Below are 20,713 nucleotides of genomic sequence, written 5' to 3' on the forward strand. Positions count from 1 at the left end.
TTCTGTAATCGCAAAAACAATGAGTAGTTGTAATTGGTATTACTCTATAGTTACTGAATAAATAGCACATAACAAATTTTATAATTTATTTTTATCTCAATCGAATTCATTTTTTATAAAAGAAATAACAAACTATATTACCGTGTAATACCAATCATTCTTCCAGGCATAAGACGTACTAATGATTGACGAGAAGCAAAAAAACCAGCATGTGGACCACCATACCCTAATGGTACCCCAAATCTTTGTGAACTTCCGACAACGATGTCAAATTCCAATTCACTTGGTGGACGAATGAGACATAGTGCAAGAAGATCAGTTGCACAAACCATTAGTGTCTATAAAATAATAATAATAATATGTAAATAATTTCATTTACAATTAAAAAAATTAAGTAGTTTACATTGCAGTTCATAAAAATTAAGAATGGGAATTTTACTAAATTAAAGTTTTTGGAGTTATTATAATAGGTGACAAATAGTATAACAGAGCACCATTTTCAAAAAAAATTTGTGAATTCTCTTGCAGGAGTGTAAATGCAGTTTTTTTAAATTTCTAATAACGATTGTTTTTACAGAAAAACATATAAGCAGAAATTCAGATTTCATCAAGTTTCCATTAACTTGCTAATTCTAAAAAAAATGAAGGAAAAACAGTATAAATGTACTTTTAATCAAAATATTTCATCATTATAACTAATTTGGTTGGAGCTGACATGGAACAGCTGTAAATAACAATGTTGCTGTAATTAGGTTTACCATATGTCCAGGACAGTCCTGGTTTTTTAGTGCTGTCAGGGGTAATGTCTGGGGTTTGAGAATTATATGATTGGGAGGGTTTTTTTAATTTTAGACCTATATGTTTGACATCAAGTTTTTAAACAGTTTCTTACGACCACCGTGCATCTCTCAGCCGACCTTGGAGCAAGTGCTGACATCGATTTTGACAGAGGCGTGGCTACCGATCTTGCCACAACTTTTTACTTAGTTATTTGACAACACAACAGGGGCAATGTGTTTATGTTGATTTCATGTGTGAAGTAACTTTTCTAAACATTTTTGATCATTAATTTTCAAAAAAAGTCCTGGGTTGGACCCAAAAAAAATATAGTAAGCCTAGCTGTAATGTACTTTATGTTATAATTGAGTTATAGATGTATGTCTTACATGATACTGGATCTACCCAAAGCCTAGTCCTACATTTGAGACTGAAATTGAGTACACTACTCAGCTTTTAACCTGTGTATAAAAACTGATAAATTTCTGGTACCAGGTGGTTGCTAGCCCCCAGTGATTGGTGTTGTTAAAACATTCATTGTGTTAAGCAACAGGAGTTAAACTTATGGAGGCAATGGTGGCCACTAGAGCTTAGGGCATGGAGGAAGATTGCATCCCTGGGTCATGTTTCAACCCGACTACATGGATGATAGCATCTGTTTTACTTCTTCCTTGACCAGAACCGGATACTAATCTGTGTAGCTAGTGGTCCAAGGCTAAGGGTCAGGTCTTCATCATTAGTCACTCACTAGCAAACTAATGATTCATTGTCTGCTATGTACGGTGATTGCAGCAGGGTAAGGTTACATACCTCCTGCATGAAGTATTTCAAATCTACTTTTTTTAATAAAGAAATTTAATTTCTTCCAAACTGCTTACTTTATACGATCAACTTATACTGAGTATGGCGGCTGTGAATACAAGTTTTGTTAAAATAAAATATAATCAATAACACTTAAAATACATAGTATCAGAATACGGTAACGGTAACATACTACCAAATTTATCAGAAGCGAGAATATTCCTACGTGCTAAGTAGCAAGTATGTCAGTGTATGACCTTAATTGCTATTTTCTGACACTGAGCTTGTGCAATATATTGTCTTACATACACATGACACCGATACAGTTACTGGGCTTAGTAGGTGTGTAATATAGTGAGGGTATATAAATATCCCATCGAGAGCGCCATGGCACCTGCAGGCGCCATGTTGCAGACACCTGCTGTATGTGATACTCTTCTACAAGAACCAACCTGTTTACATTTTTGCCACTTAAATCCTTCAAATCTTAAAATTTTGATTAAGTTGTCGTTTCCAATTGAAAGTAATTTTTTCTTCTTAAGTCTCAAAAACACTACCAAAGTATAGGAATTCATCCTTCAGTTATGTAAAACCTGAGAACCATCTGTCTAATAGCTCCTTTTAAAAATAATCTACAAAAATTCCTTTTTTTGATAAGTTAAGTTTTAACTAAATTAAGATGAGTTGCCTTGTTTTTTTCACATCGCTATTCTTTTCTAACACTTTTGTGACTTTTGAAACAAATTCTAAGACTTTTTTGTATTTATCAGAGATATCCCATTCCTTGCTTCCTCGGTCATAACCGATTACATTTTTCATCAATTCCTTAGGCTGCCTGCTCAGTGATACTTTTCCCTAGTTAGACATTTTTTTTCAGAATACTATGAAAGAAAGTTTTATTTGCACAATAACTGTTCAGTAAAAAGTATGATAAAGCATTTGTTAATTATGTACTACGCATATCCCTCCCTAAAATCGATCTATACAAATAACTAATAAAATAATTTTAAGCATCGACCTATGAGGTCCACTAACAAATAATAAAAATTATTATATTTAAAAATGCTACATTTAAGAAATATTTTCAATAATTTAGACACATAATTTCATAAAACTTAATAAAACAACAAACAAAAGATTGATTTGCTCTTGTAATTTTACAAAAATAACCATGGCTGCACCAATGAAACAAATGAAGTAAGCAGCCAGGCCATAAATATTATATAGGTGTGGTGATAAGAAATATAAAATTAGTAAAACAATAAATAAATCAATAATTAATGAATGTATAAAGGTAATGTGAGTTTACTATATTCTGTCAGTATAAATGAGTTAGTAGTGCAATTAGTAGAGTTGGGCAAACAGGTTGCACTGAACCAGTGAGAGGTGAAGAGCAGGGTTCCTTCAACACTAACCAACAGAACTTCCAAGCAGATAGACAACCTATAATAATGACAAAATGATCTGATTCTGCCGTTAACTCCACTGACAATGGAGCTAAAAGGTTAGCTCCTAAAAAGATCTTCTGGAGAATAATTTTCATGTAATTTGAGAGAAGCTGTCATTAATTTTTTATATTAAATTGTTTAAAAAATAACTTAAATTCTAGAAATAAGAATGTAAATACTTACACCATGAGAATGAGCGTGTTCTATAACTTTTGTTATATCTTCAATATTTCCTTCAGTATCAGGATATTGAAATAATGCTCCAGCAATATCACGATTTGAAAAATCAACTTCATGTATATTTCCGGCCTCAACAGTTAAACCTAATGAATCAGCTCTTGTTTTTACTACACTTATTGTTTGGGGATGTAATGTTTTTGACAAAACTAGTTTACGTCGTTTATTGTGTCTGAAAATAAAATTAAACAAGTTTAATATAATATTCATATTATCCTAGTAATAGTCATAACTTCCTACTTTACTACAGAAGCCTCCCATTAATCAACTTCTGTAAATGACCCACCGATTTAACTGACCCTCCATAACTAATGATGTGAGATAAAAAAATATTTCATATACATCTCTGCTTACTTCATAAAAAGCAATTTCATTTTAAGAATACCCTCCTTGATTCCTTGGGACATATACTGGACAAATGGGATGACTATCACATGTGCCAATGACATCGCTTTTTATTTTTTGCATTTGCATTTTGTTAAAGTAATCACAGTTATTTTAATACTGCATACTTCAACTAAAATGTTCATTCTTGACTACAGTTCATATAGAAACTAAATAAAAACAATAAACTAAACTTCCTTTGATAAACAACCACAAAAATAGAACACAAATTTTTTAAATATATCAGATGTATACTACAAAATATGTTGTAATGCATCAAATCATCTTACATCATACAAAATTATCACTTTTCATTTATTTTCTACATTGTTTAATTACCATTCTGTGACCAAGAATTACTTCAGAAGTGAGTTTAACACATTAAATTACATTACACATTGAAATTACCATAATTTTATGCTCAAATAATTCAAACATAAGAAAAAACAAAAACTGCAATGAGAACAGTAACCAAAACTGTTACATCAGGAAAAATGTATACATTTGTATTTAAAATCCACAATTAAAAAATCTGTTAACGCACAAAAATATTTAAACAAACACGACCTCACTGGACTTTAATATTTAATAATTTAAAACTTAAGAATGATTTGAAATACACAAAAGATATCTGTACGGAGCCAAGTGATATTTTTAGTGACCACATTCTTCAAATCTCAAATTCTCATTGGCTATTATTGAATCAAAAAATTTGAATGTTTTTTCACTAATTACAATATTCTATTTTCATCTAGAGTACTCCCATCTGACTGCAGCCATTTTAAAACTAAGTTTACAATTAGTAGAACAATGAAAAAGCTCAATATGTGAGCAAAACATCTTTGTTAATCCAAAACAAAAAAAAATTATTAATTTATATTTTTAATATCTATAATTACACTCGTGCAAATTAATTAAAACAAAATTAATTTTGTAATATAATGACTTTATTTATTTTTAGTGACAAAGCAAATAAAATAACTTGTATTAAAGTTATTTTTATAGTTAGTACAATCTCCTTTATGTTTAATTAACATTTTAATCCTATTAAACATTGATTTTACCAAAAATTTACACTTTTGGTTACAAATCTTTTGGTTTATGAAACTATAAGTAATAAAATCATATGCTCTTTTATTGTGCAGCCCATTTTCCTGAGTTTAGTTTTACAAATGGACCGCAGGTTTTCAATCAAGTCATATCTGGTGAATTCCTAGGCTAACAAGTACTTTATCTCTTTGTCCTGAAAAAATTTGATCTTTCCAAAACATGACAGAATCACTGAGAAATATACTTTGACTCCAGCTTCTACAAGATCTTTTTAAAGGTAAATTTTTTTTTTTTTAATCAAAAAAGCAGTATCTCATGAAGGGATACTGCTGGGAAACTGGATAGACCAGTTTAATTATTCATTTCAATTATTTTTTCAACTATATTTAAACTCAACTTTATATCTGGCAGATATATCTCATTGAGTAAAGGAAGTGTGTTTCACCTGTGTACTCAATGGCGGCCTCGGGTAAGTAGTGTGTATGATTTGTGTGCATGTGTGTGTGAGAAATGATTGATCGGATGTGATGTTGTGCGGTGTATGTGGTGAGATTTGTATGATCTACTGTGTTCCTGTTCTCTGTGCATAACTGGTGTATGACTGTCTGTGAGGGCATATTACTTCCCTCCTGATGAAATGCTTCATTAGCAATACCAGGAGGTGGGTAGCCAGGAGTGGAGGTTTAATGGTAGTGTGCAAGTATACATATACACCTAATAACACCTTGCGGAACCTGTTAGCGAGCCCGACACTGCCTAGGCACCTGCAAATGGGGTTCCTCCACCTCTTAAAAAAAAGGAAGAGCATGTTTATACAAAATAATTATAGCATCCCTTTTTATAAATATTTCATCCAATATTATAAATCTTCTACTCGCATAATAAATATTAAAAAATATAGAAAAAACTAACAATATGATAAAGAAACAAGAAAGAAAGAACAGAGTATTTACTGAACAAAGTTTTGAGACTCATAACTTTGTAAATATTACTCAGCTAATATTTGGTGGAAAACCATTGAAAACAGGTTGACTAACCGTGAAATATAAAAATGTTGTACTTCTTTCAATTGATTTGCACAAAGGTATATTAAATTATTGCTTACATTATGGGTATATTGTTTTACTTCTTAAAATGTATGTTTAATAAAATTATTACCTATGAGATAATCCCATAGCTTCTGCAGCAGCTGTACTTTCATCTAACAAAGAAGCATTAGCTACTTCCATACCAGTTAACTCACAAACCATTGTTTGATAATTCAAAAGACCTTCTAATCTTCCTTGTGCAACTTCTGGTTGATATGGTGTATACTGTGTTGTCCTAAAAAAAAAAAACTATTAAACACCTTACAGATATTTCAAATAAAATATTACACATATTACAGATAGTTCAAATAAAATAACAAAGAATTTCATTTTGGCTCAACAGCAACCTACAGTAACTCTTCAATTATCTGAAATTCTCTAAAGTAACTTTCACTTTCAGTGAACTTGAAAATATCATAATATTAATAACTATCGTGAAATAAAAGACATAAGAATAAAGGATCAAAAAGTAGGTTTGTTTCTGCATTCAGAAAAACATTTTTCATTCTATTTTCTTAAAGTTTTTTTTTAAATTAATGATTTTCTTTTTTAATGATAAAATGAACAAAATTTTCAAGCTCTAATGTAGGTTTTTTTTGAGATGACTGACATCAAGTGGCATAATGTGATGTAGTCCCAATAATTTTTTAAATATTTAATCAGTCATTACTAACACGCAGTTAATGTGGTTATTGTGGTTAATGTGTTAATGGTTATTGCATGTGTGGTTAATTTGTTACTGAACTACACAATGCAATTCCTATTTCATAATTGTTGATTCAACTGAAAACTGGTTTTGTGAGAAGTTTGATCAATCTAGGTTTTTTAAATTTAGCTAATAAACATAATATCTTTATTTTTTACCTGTTTTAAGAGGCAGCAAGTCTTAAATTTTTAAATAAAGTGTACTACATTGTTTTTTGAAATAATTCTATTATAAAACTGACAGGATTTAAGTCAGTCAAATTTAAAACTCTTATCAGAGTAAATAATAAGACTTGAATAAATTAGTCACTGGGATAAATAAAAAGATTTTCATATAATAATTTAATTTCATACATTTCAAAAACATACAGAATTCGCGTACATTTTTTTCTTCTTTATCTTTACAAATAAAAAAAAATGAATACAATGTAGGAATATTGATTAGTAACATCTATATCAGAAAACTTATGCTGAAAATAGCATTTTTCCAGTCAAGGGTGAAGATGTTGGAGAAACCTCTTCCTAGATCTATCTAGTAAAATATATTTTGGTTAAACTACTTCAGATCATGAATTTCAAAACTCTCTACTCTTACTTCTCCTACAACTATCCTGTTCAACAATAATCATGTCTTTTAACTTTTTCATAGTTAAAAGAAACCACTACAGTAAAAGCAACTACATCTGAATCACTAATATAACAGCAATACTAACCCCTTGGTTTTCTGTTTTTGTAAGGTAATATGGAACGGAGCACAAGTATGTCGGAAGATGTTTTACCCTCATATTTGTTGCAGGCCCTGGACTTCTATCCCTTGCTGCTGTTTCTTTCTAATTAGTTGGCATGTAGTTAATTTTAATAACAGGTATATATAAAAATTATTTGTTTTTAAACTGGATGGAATTTTGTATTGCGTTCTGATCTTATTAGATTGTGTAACTTTGAAAATTTTGACTACGGTTATCCTTGGGAGAATTGCTAAATTTTTGCATCCTTTCTTCCTCTGTTCTCTGAAGGCCTTGGCAGTATCTTTTGGTCTAGCAGGGATGCACCTGATGGGGCCTTAGTTTATGAAGGGGATAACACACTCTCTTTAAGTGAGTTGCAAAGAAATGCTGAGGCAGTCACCTTTCTTGTATACAGACTGAGATGAAGAAGAGAAACTGGATTTTATCAATGTTTCTTCTTCATCTTTTTCCAGTGTACTGGGCTTCATTAACTCTGGTTTCAGGAAATGAATTTCTTGCTTCTTAAGTCTCTTCTCTTTTTGTTTACCTGTCTTACTGTGTTCAATGGTTGTAATTATTTACAACTGGTAACATTATAACCGCTTCCTCATCTGATCATTATTGCCGCCATTATCCCTTTTTTCTTTTCTGTTTAGTCTCCGGAATCACCACAAGGTATTACTTCAGAAGATGAATGAGGATGATATGTATGAATGTAAATGAAATGTAGTCTTGTACAATCTCAGATCAACCATTTCTGAGATGAAACCTAACTCCCAAAGAGTACCGATATCCAAAATCTAGTATTCAAAATCTCCGTATAAAAGTAATTGCCCCTATCCCTGACCTTTGTTTATTTCACTTCTTAAAATTATTACATTTTTATATGTGATATGGTTGATGATAGAAACACCTCTCAGTCTTAAAACATTTGTTTGTCTTTTTCATTATTTAAAATAAAACATTTTAATCTTCAAGTCCCAGCAATGCAGTTATGAATGAAATTTTCTTCTATTTCATAACGTTTGAGTATGTTAATAAGCAATTCTTTTCTGAAAATTAAGAATATCAAGTTTATTATTAATGTTGGTCGACATGCTTATTGTGTCAACAAGATTACTGGCAAATATTGGTTCTACGTTGATGTGGAAAGCTTTTATAATATTCATTATATCTTAGAATGAAATTGTACCCTGTTTGACTGATGTAGAAAATTGTGTGGTTTGAACAATTCAGTTTACATACTACAGAATAGTGAAATATTCCAGGTTGTTTCTTTTCTGTGTAAAATTGTTTATTTTGTCTGATCAATGTTTGAAAAGCCACACTGCATCCAGATTTTTTTAATTTATAAGCTATTTTCTCCGATTCTTTATGTTTTATATATATTAATATGATGTATTTTTTGTTTCGCTTACCTTTTTTAGTATTTTTATTAATTTTGTATAAGACTATCGATGAGTGTGCTGTTACACAGAATGAGAATCTGGGTGTTAGACATTCTGTAGTGAAGAGTCCTCATGTGCTCTTTAGGGGACATGAGTAGATTATACTTAAGCAGATAGTTTATGAGGCTGATTACTTAAGATGTTGTGGATGAGCATGTTAATTATCTATTGTTCTTGGTGTATTCTGAAAGTATGTTTTTGTTTATTCTTTTGTTAGGTAAGGTCAAAATTATTTTTTATTATCTTTAAAGTTTAATTTGTGGCATTTTCTTAAAGTATTTTAATAGTAATTCACAATGCTTCGTGTTATCTTAGGGATCATTGACTTATATGTTTCAGGAAATTATTTTACGGCCATATTTTTTGTAAGAAGTTATTTTTGTTCTATACGTTGAAAAAAGATTTCTACTATAATGTTGCATTATATAGGTTTGTAATAAAAGAAAAATAACAAGTAGTGATTAAAAAAATAAGAAAACCATGAACATTTAATACAGAGATAAATTGACTTACCAGCCTGGATTTTCAAAAATATTTCTCATTATAGTATGCGGGACGCAACAATTATGGTATCCCATACCAATATATGACCACCATACTTGGTTAAGTTCTGCAATTTTTCTAATTTTTTTTATAAGTTCATATTCACCTGTAAATTTAAATATGAATAATAATTTTTAAATTAATCCCATAAAGTTAAGTACAAAGCACTTTATATCCATCCCCAATAAATGCTCTTTGTGCACCTCCCTAAATCGAATTAATCTGCAAATGAATTAATTCATTTGCAGATTAAATATAATTAATTTTTAAGATATAAACCACCTATATGCATCCAATCCATCTCTGCTGATTGGTCAGAACCATTTCAAGGTCAGTTGTTTTCTAACAAGTATTTTATATATTTGAAAGTTGCACTTTATTAATTATTCTTTTACAATACTTTATAAACAATTATTTCAATTCATCGCGTAATATATATTTCACATTGCAAATGCCACAATACATAAGATATACAAATAGATAAAATAAATCACACATTTAAAACAAGAATTAGTTCATCAGTACTAAGTGTCAATCAAGAAGTAATCTACAAAACTTTCCAACATCCTGATACTGCAATCAGGGTATTGCAGGAATTGCCCCTCTCTACAAAGAAAAGAATTAAACTAACTGTTTAAGCATTATGAACTTTTATTTGGGAGTTATTCAAGTATTACAAAGAGTCCTTAACTATAAGAAAAGACCAACAAACTGTTTTCAATTTGGATTAGGAATTTTCGATTTAATGTGCTGGGTAGAAAATAGTAATGGTCACCTCAAATTTACACGATCAAGGGTAAAATTTATGTTATTCTGTTTGTTAGATGACAACATATTCAAGGTTAGTCGCATATAACAATATAATAACATTGATAGCCCGTTAACCAGTTCTGTTCCCTATAATTAAATTATGCTACATAAATTCTGTGAGAATGGGAGTTCAAAGAATCAAAGGGATTCTGTAAACTTAAATTTAATAATATTCATTTTATTATTGATAAATTAAAAAGATAAATTTAAAAATGTTCAGGGATTTTCTATATTTACTTGAATTTTAAGACATTCTCAGGATACCCTACTTATCCTGGGAGGATGTAGGATTTTAGTGAGGCATTTCATTTATGTCACAAAATTTAAGACATTATTCAGATATGAACTGCAACCTGCTATATCTCAAGATATCCCCTCAACATTCTGTATATCTCAATTCACACATTGCACTAGTGGAACAAGTTTTGAGTTCCAGAGACATTATGTGTTGCATCAACAGAAGTATAAAAAATATTTGATTCATCAAAAAACAAACAAAAATACGATGGGATAAAATTCAAATAAACTGCAAGATTTTCACAATTTTATAACTTTAAAATATTTTAATAATATCTATAGTAGTAGCAAGATCACAAAGCAAAGTAATAGCAGTAACTGATGGCTTGAAATCTTTTACACTAAATCAGCTCTGCACATTTATGTTAAAAGTCCTGATCGGTGTTGGTGAAATTTTTATTTGGTTTTGTTTGTTTGTGCTTTTATATTTTGTTTTACAATTCTTTTTAATTGAAAGTACGGTTACAAAACTTTCTTAGCTGTAATTAATTCCACCACCTTGTTCAATTTTCATTAAAATTTAACATCATCGATATTACGTATATGCAGGTTATCATATGAAATTTCATGAATGTATGTTAGACACATTATGGTAGATAAATGCCAACACCCAAATAAATACACACCTACAGAATATTACCCTTTTTTTTTTTTACCTCAAAACAATCAGAAATTAAAGAAGTTAGATCCCCAAAATTTTGACTAATTGCAATACTAATGCTTATTATATTTTGTTAGGTCTCTAAAACATAAAGCCCAATAAAGAATTTTCATATCATTTTATGATTAACTAAAAATGAAACAGATACATTTTACAATAAAATGTTAATTGGAATATCTCTTTTATATATATATATATATATATATATATATATATATATATATATATATATGATATGAAAATAAGTTGTCATCCAAATTATCTTTGAACCAGATCTGTTTGTCAACTAAATTAATGTTATTTGTTTAAAAATAACATTATTATATATATATATATGTATGATTGAATGTATGCATGCATGCATGCGTGTGTGTGTGTGTGTGTGTGTGTGTGTGTGTGTGTGTGTGTGTGTGTGTGATGACATCTTATTTACGTGGTTTTAAAAAAAAATTACCACTAATAATTTTAATTGAAATCATAGTGCAACAATGACAGCAGCACTTTTGCTGAAAACATTTGTGTTGTCAAAAGGATTTAAATAAAATTCTTAAAAAATACATAAAGCCATTAAAAATGTGTTACTTAAAGGCTCATCCAAATGTAATGGTCTTCTCAGATTTATATTATCAGGAACCGCCTTACTGCTTAATTCATCCAATGACTAAAAAATAATAAACCACAAATCAATATATTCTATTTCATAGTGCAATTTATTCATAAAGTTTAAATTACAAACTAAATTAATTCAGACTGATATAGACTCAATATCTGTCATAAAAATTTAGTACACACAAAGGAAATAGAAAATAATTTTGGATATGAACATCAAAAAAAAATTTAAAAGAAACTTCAGTTAGGAATTTACAGAAAACCACCAGGAGAATGCAACAACATGATCAAGAAAACATCATTACCAAAGTAATGAACACCATTATATTAGTATGCTATTGAAAAGTAGTACATACAATAAAAGCCCTAACATAAATAAAAAGATAAAAGAAATGACCAAATATGTGATTTTAAGTTAATTTAATTCATCTTTTTGCAAGGATGAATTTGGATAAAATGTTTATCAGTTAATGAAACAGTCATATTTTAGCCATATATTACTATACAGACAAAATAGACAGACATTAAGAATATGACTTTAATACTGAGAAACTCTATTTGCAGTCATTACCTAATAATTTTTGTTAATCTATTTTTTTTTTTTTTTTTTTTAATATTTTGCCGTTATTTTTAATATATACGAGTATGTATACAGAGTGGTGCACGAAATTATCTAACATTTGGTTTTGTTAAAAAATATTTATTTGAATCGCGATACAGAAAAGTAAAATACAATGTGTTTAGTATATACCTGGAGATTCTGTTCTGCTTATCATATGTTCAATATGACCACCATCACATCTAGCAAATTCATCAACATGAACTCCTACATTGTTAGTAACTCGACGACAAATATCCTCAGTTATCTCATTGCACGCCTCGATGATCGGGACCCATAGTTCCATCACTGTACAAGGATGTTTAGGAAAATTTTTTTCCTTCTTTAATCCCCAAAGAAAATAATCACACGGATTCAAATCAGGACTGTTCGGGGGCAGTTCTATTCGCACACAAAACGATTACGAAATCGGTTTGAAATGACATTTGCGTTAAAAGTTTCATGCAAAAAGTCTAAACCAACATTAGCTGTGAGTGGTCTGGCTCCATACTGCATGAATAGAGTTGCTGTACGTCCTGATTTTTTGAGACTGTCACTTGTTTTATCCTCAACGTCCTGGTGTCCCGAGAAGGATTTTCAGGATATTAAATTATCCCGGTTTGGTAAATAATGTAAACATTATTTTTCGGAAGACAAATTTCACTCTAATTTAGGGAAATTTTATGCGTTGAGGGTTGACAACTTCTAACCTGCGCGCCTGCCTGCAGACAGCAGATGTCAAACCAAAACAAAAGCCAAATCAAGGTTAGTCACTTCACTGCTCATAGACAGTCTGTGTCATTACTGTTATTTTGGAGTTTAGGCTATTTCTTTGTGCACATATTTAAGTTGCTGCATGTTAGTGTAGCGTTTGCATGTACAATGCCAAAATGAAAATGTCATTTCAGAGAACAATATTCTAAGGTGAACTTTTATTAAAAAGGAGAAGAATGAAGAAGAAGCATATTGTTCTTTCTGCAACAAGTTCATCTCAGTAAGTCACCGCATTAGAGCTGATCTGTTAAACCATTTAAAAACAAACATAAAAATAGCATGCACGGTGTGAATTCTTCTAAGATGATTGGCAAATTTTTTTGTGAAAAAGGATTGGAAAGAAAAAATAATCATAGCTACTGCTGATCTTACAGCAGGTACCATGTTGTAAAATAGCATCGCTCTTTTAAATCAGTTGATTATACAAATAAGTTAAATCCGAATATTTATCCCGACTCTAAGGTTGCAGTAAAACAATAAACAGCACGCACTAAAGCTACTCATTTATCAGTTACATGCTTTCTTCACATTCAGTTAGTACTTGGGTTTCAGAATTAGAAGAAATTCCATAGTATGAAGTTTCAACTGATGCTAGTGACCATAAAGCAGAAAAATATTTCCTGTTGTTGTTCAATATTTTAAAGAAGATGATTATATTACCAGTAAAATAATAAAGGTTTCATCACTGAAAGATAACAGTTCAGATACCATAACCATCTACTGCTTAACAAGCAAGCCTAGCTGAAGTAAACCTCCCTTTAGATAAATATTCGTCATTTTGTGGTGATAACACAAAGGCTAATTTTGGAGGTGCGAACCACAAAGGGGTAAACAACATTTTCCACAAACTGCAAGGTAATTTGCGGAAAGACATAGAGGGGATTGGGTGCCCTGCACACACATTGCACAATACAGTTTCTTGTGCAGCTGATGTCCTTGCAATGGATTTTGACAAAGTAGCTGTCAAACTGTTCAACTACTTCTCTACACAAGCAGAACTGAAGTTTCTGTGAGTTTGTTGATATAACTTACAAACAGTTGCTTTACCACTCAAGAACAAGATGGGTATCTCTTACGCCTGCAGTTGAATGAATTTTAAGTTTACAGGAAGCTTTGAAGGTGTAGTTCCTCAATCAGGAAAAATCCCCTAAAATACGCATGGACTTTTTCTCAACCACACTAAGTGAGGCTTATATGTGATTTCTCTACAAGCAGCTGTCTTTATTTCATAAAAAAAAATAAAAACAATTGAATCTTCAAATATTCAATTATTGAGGTTAAATCAATTCTCGACAAAACTTTGAAGGCTCTTAAAGAACAAAAAGAATCTCTCTTTATTGCGTTTAAAATTAAGCAAATAATTGTTAAAGAGAAAGAAAGTGATAAGATGTTTAATAGGGAATGTAAGGAATTTTTCCAGACAGCTTATGGTTAATTGGATAAGTGGAGTGAGTCCCTTCAGCACTTATCCACCTTTAACTGGATAATGCTAAAGCCAATCCCTAATTGGGATCAAATAGAAAAAAATCAGACATATTTTACCTCAAAAACATTTCTTTCCCAAAAAGTGAGGTTTATGATCAGTTTCTTTGCCTAAAGAGCACGGTTACAGTTTTAATGGACAAACAGCACGACGAAGGAGAGCCTAAATGGGAAAATTTAAACTCAAGTGAAAAGTAGATTAGGTGCTTTGAGAGTATGGATAAGCATCAGTATTCTCACTTGTTGAAAATGTTCCAATACTTATTTTTAATACCAGCTCACATGCAAACGTGGAGAGAATTTTTTCAGTGATGTCATCTCAGTGGACTAATGAGCCAACGGCCTTTCAGTGAAACAGTTTAAAACTTGCTAATTTGTCTGTATTACTTCAACAAAACCTGTGTTGAATGTTATAATTATGGGAAAAATCAACCAGATCTTATAAAAGCTGCCAAGTCATCTGATAAATATGAATGTGCACTGGTACTCATACTTCTTTAGACTTAACTATGAACTTAAGAAGTATCCTGAGTTTTTAAATGAGCAACATTATAAACATCAGCATTATCTCCAGTGAAGATGATGCTACTATTTTGCTCTGAAAGGACCTTTCGAAGAAATATTTTCAGTATTTTAAAAATAACTTTTATTAATTTCTAACAAAATATTAATCTTTCCAACAAACCAAACAAATTGTTTTTATACGTAATAAGTGTGTAAGCAAAAAGTATAAAAAGTGCAATTTATTAGATTTGAGAAGTTCTCTCAGATTTTAACAAATGATCTATTTTTTAAGATACCAAAGTAAGCAGAAACAGGTAAACAATCTGAATGTAAGTTTAATATCTCTGCAGTAAACTTTTTAATTTATAGAAGATTAGAACAAAAGAAAGATGAACCCGAATTGGTTTCTGGAAAAGCACGGGAACAAAATGCAAATTTAGTCTACCGATTAATTTTAGAAGGTTAGCTTGTATAAATCTGAATGTGACATTTATAATCTTAAAAAAAATTATTTAAAATGAAATAGAATGTTCAAGAATGATGGGATTAAAATATGAAATATAAACAGTTATATAAGTTGTATAAGAATCCAATAATTATAATAAAAGTAGAAAAGGTAAAGTAAGGAATGAGTCATAAATGAACCCTATTTTATTTACTTTTTAATTTTTATATGGAAGAACCATTAAAAGAATTTTTCTTGGAGACAGACCCTTAACTCTTATCAATAGACAGAGACTAAAAATTCACTGTACTAAGTCACTTTGTCTGAAGTTTAGAATGAGTTAAAAGAAATGAATGACTCGAAATCATTAGAGAAAGGCAAATGAAAAATAAGTTTTATTAAACTATCATTAAAAGTAACTAAAACAATGAGAAATCAAATATTAAGATAGGGGAACACAATCTTTTTTTCAGATGTAAGGTTGGATAACAAATAAAATATCAAAAGCAGCCTGGAATATATTAGGAGAGCTTAAACACAAAAGAAGAAATTTTCCAGCATCAAAATACAAATACTGTTATTAGAAAGAAATTCTTAAATATATTTATTGTATACTATATTATGACAATTAATACTAACAATAGAGAAATTATAAAAAGAAAAATTAGAAACTACAGTGAATGTTACGTATGAGGAGAAATTTGAAAACTGTTTTCTTCTGTTAGATAAAATAAGATTTAAATTATGAGTTGCATATAAGAAAATTTAAATTATGAGTTACATATAAGAAGATTAAATTTTTATGTAATATAATTATCCAGTATGTAAAATAACAATACAAGAAAATAATCAACTTACTCTAAAACCTAATGAATCAAGCATAGAAGTCTGATCTTGTTCTCTTGGTCCAATATGTCTAGATGGAAATCCTTCAGATTTTGGTATCAATTCATCAAGTTTCGATCTACTATAAAATTTCATACAATTAGAAAATGTTCTATTAATGCCAAGACTTTTAAATAATACACTCCTATTAATTACATTTTTATTATATAAAACAGAATGTAATCGTAATTGTTTAAAATTTATTTTGTTTGTCATATTGTTTAGCATTTTTTTAAATAAAAATCACCCACTTTATTAAATTAGATAATATTTAATTCAGAAAATTAAAACGAATATTAAGTAAAATATAATCAAATAATAACTAGTAATAAAGCAAACCTGAATTACAATAATTAAATTAGAACTAGTACTCAAATATTTGTAACATAACTACTGTTATTTTATACATTTATAATTATATATTATTATCATACTGATAGTTCAAAAGGTTAATATTAAAAAAAAAACTACTGATATTAGTCAATTTAAAATACTATAACTGCTGTTTAATCTTTTTTTCATCTAATTTACGTGGTTAAAAATATTGTAAAAAAAAATAATTCACCACTAAACCTCAAACTTTGTACGTGAGAGTATGGAATAGAAATTTTTTAGTGTATGAAAAATACCACGCCTGACCAGGGGATTCAAACCTAGGACCTTCTGAATGAAAGACTGAGATGCTACAACTTCTCCATGGAGATCAGTGAACCAATATTTTAATTCACATATATGTAAATAATGCATGCATCATTTTATACAAAAAGAAAAAATATATATATATTTTTTTTTGTACTGGATTTTTAGCAGTTTACAACCATTATATGTTTATGTTCAAAAGTATAATAATATATTACATATTCAAAAAGGAAAGCTTTAAAAAAACTGGATCAGTTGTGGTGAGATTACTAAAAGGTAAAATAGCAATAAAAAATAAGGGCTATAATTCAAAATAAATGATAAAATAAAACTTTTATGCAGAAGTTGTACTGTGCACAAAAACAATAAAACTATTCCTATTTCAATTTTTTTTTAATTTCTTCTTTTGATAAGCTCACACTAAATTAAAAATAAATAATCATAAAAACTTACTACTAACTCCTTGTTTAAAGCTGACTTGCAAAATTTTAAATTTAATGAAAAATTTAACAGATATATATTTTTAGTGCATTTTTTATGATGATGTGATGATGTTTTTTTATGTTTATCAGATTTGAAATTTTTAGTTATTTTATTTTAATTAAATAAGCCTATAAATGTTCCCCGTGTGAAAAAAACACTTCTAAAAGAAAGTAATCTGGATCTTTGATAAAAAGAAATGTGAATAAATGTAGAAAAACAATTTAGAGTGAGCTAAGACACCTTGGAATAAGCAGGTATGCATTATTTTTATACTATAAATTTACTGATTAGTTTTCCTGAATTTCTGTTTGAAAATATTTGATATCTGAATGCTCCTCATTAATCTCTAATAATCTAATTTTAAGCAATGAAGATGATGAAAAAATGGAAAATATCTTCAAATAATCTATGTAGACAATGTAATTTTTCATTTAAAAATCCTACACTTAATCTGGAAAAAATTACAAAGGACACAGAGTTCCTCTCATACATTGTAGAGGTAGTTGCCTCTACTCATAAAAAGTAATTATCAAAACCAGTCCATTTAAAAGAGATTAAGTTTACATCAGCACCACAATGTTGGAATATCACATTCTTAAGCAAAACTCATACAATTCAACTAATGAATTCCCCAAGTTCATAGTAATCTCCAAAGTTCAAATATATACAAAGTAATATAGATCTTAATATATCTAAAGTAATCCATAAATACACTTTAAAATCAGAAAATCCACTGTTATTGATACAATTACAGCATATCAAACTAACACATATTAGAAATAATAAGATCACAGTCTTTGTCAAATGCAGTTAATATAGAAACCCGTATCAGTTAACAGCTACAAATGTAAATTAGGTAAAATAGCTAACAGAATTAAATAAATATTCAGTATACACTAATTGCAACATAAGTCAAGAAACAAAAAAAGTAGGGGAAACAAAAAAAGTACGCAAAACATATTTAATTCGCGCGGGTGTGGCGGTACTAGCGGCGACGGTCGGCACTAACTAAACTAATGTTAGAACAAATTTCGCTTTAGGGTAGATGGACCGGAGTAGCTAAACCCACCAGGTTGATCTAGTGGTGAACGCGTCTTCGCAAAACCAGCTGATTTGGAAGTCGAGAGTTCCAGCGTTCAAGTCCTAGTAAAGGTGTTATTTTTATATGATGCTCAGTTCAACAGGAAACGACGAGCCCTGTTATTTATCATGCATTAGCTGCATGGAAGTCCTTCAGAGACATTGTTGGTGTTTTTTAGGCAACAGAAAAGATGAAAACTATATTTATGGTTAATAAGCTGTTAAAAAACTACAAATATTTAGTACGTAGGATGTCATTAAAAATTCATTTCCTACAGTCTCACCTAGACTTTTTTCCTGAAAATTTGTGCTCTGTCAGTGATGAGCAAGGAGACCGTTTCCGTCAGCATCACTACCAAGGAAGATGGGACGCTAGAATGATTGATGACTGTTGTTGGTTTTTATTTAGAGAAACTGATAAAACATCGTATAAGCGAGAAAACATTTGTAAACTTATTTTAAAAAGTTAGTTCCAATGATTTAATCGTTTAAAAACTCTATTGAATATATTTCAATTCATCTGTATTTGAATAACAAAAACTTAGCTGATTTGAACAAATTATAAATGAATACATAAAAATAATAACTTTTTTGAAATATTGGTATGACACTGATTATGCATTTATTGGTAAATAAATCGTATGTATCTAAAAATGCAATGTATTACACAAATTTTTTTAAGTTTTGAATTCAGCACCCAATATTTGTTAAAATACCATGCCCAATTCTAGATGTGATTTTTATATTTTGCTGCGTTTTAAAAATTCTATTAGACATTTACAGTACTTACTTTTTATTCAATCCAGATTTGAAACTACGGTTGATAGTCACTTTAACTAAAATTTTCTTTTATCTTCCATAACCATTTTCCGCTTTCAATATTATATTTGAGAATCAGTAACCATTTTTTTTTGTCGCAGCTTCCATGAATTTAAAAGTACTCCCAGTACAGCACCTACAACTCAAAATCACTTGGCAAAAAGATTAGTAATGCACTTAATGAACTGTTAATTTTTTTTTTTTTTTTTTTTTTTTTTTTGTTTTGCGTAGGAGGAGGAAAAGCTCTACCAGCCACCGTCTGCGCCCGCAACAGACGGTAGTGTCGGGCTCTCACCGACTAAAAACCTCCCCCTTAGGGAGGAGGACCCTATTAGGGATTGGGATCGTGGACGCGACTTAACTAACTAATAATAAAATAATATCTACGTTGTACCTGAAAAAAAATACACAGCATATACAAAATTTAAATCTATTTTCATAAAACTTAATTTACACTGCTTATCTAAGTAATTTTAATGTAAAATTTACGTTGAACCTGAAACAGAAACATACACAAAAATAGACATAAAAATTTCCTACAGGAAAGTTCCTATCAGGGGACCCTACTGGGACTTGGCATTGGGATCGCGGACGCGACTTAACTAATAATAAAATAATATCTATATTGTACCTGAAAAAACATACACAGCATATACAAAATTTATATCTATTTTCATAAAACTTAATTTACACTGCTTATCTAAGTAATTTTAATGTAAAATTTACGTTGAACCTGAAACAGAACATACACAAAAATAGACATAAAAATTTCCTAAAGGAAAGTTCCTATCAGGGGACCCTACTGGGACTAGGCACCTACCGCGATTTTATAAGAATATTATACTATCAACTTAAAAACTACACAACTTATTTTTAACATGAAAATTTATAATATTAAACAATAATAACAAAAGTAAGTACCTTTAGTAGAAAATTATCCTACAATAAAAGGGAGTACCACAATGTAAGGAGGGCCACTTGCATGGCAGCTCTCCCTTAGAATATTAAATGAACCGTTGAGTTACCTGAAACAAAAGAAAATAAGACAAATTCAATTAGCGGTTGTGAAATTAAATAGTTTTGTTTTAGTTATTTAATTCATTTCATGTATGATAGCACTTAACTTTTTCTAACAAAAATATTTATTAGGAATGATTAGGTGGTCCATTTTTACTTCTTAAATATTTAACCTGAGGTACAAGTATTTATATAGACATTTTTTACAGAAATAGAATCACTAGCTAGGTAAGTACACAAGAAAAGCTATACCTTCTTCCAGACTAGATAGATACAAAGAACACTGAATTTTTTACGGACCCCGCATCGGGTAGATATCCATTGAGAAATCATTGAAAAACACCCTTTTAATAGATCAAGGTAGAAGAAAATAAAGGAAAAAAGTTGAAGTTAGAAGGTGA

At 29.8% G+C, this 20,713-nt stretch overlaps 1 pseudogene; it reads right to left on the minus strand.

Moving 5' to 3' along the window:
- LOC142333184 (glycine dehydrogenase (decarboxylating), mitochondrial-like) overlaps nt 1–16,662 on the minus strand; it is a 37,299-nt pseudogene extending 20,637 nt beyond the window's left edge.
- Between the last annotated feature and the right edge of the window lie 4,051 nt (nt 16,663–20,713).

The sequence above is a fragment of the Lycorma delicatula genome, chromosome 12 (assembly GCF_047948215.1).
Source record: "Lycorma delicatula isolate Av1 chromosome 12, ASM4794821v1, whole genome shotgun sequence".
Taxonomy (NCBI): domain Eukaryota; kingdom Metazoa; phylum Arthropoda; class Insecta; order Hemiptera; family Fulgoridae; genus Lycorma; species Lycorma delicatula.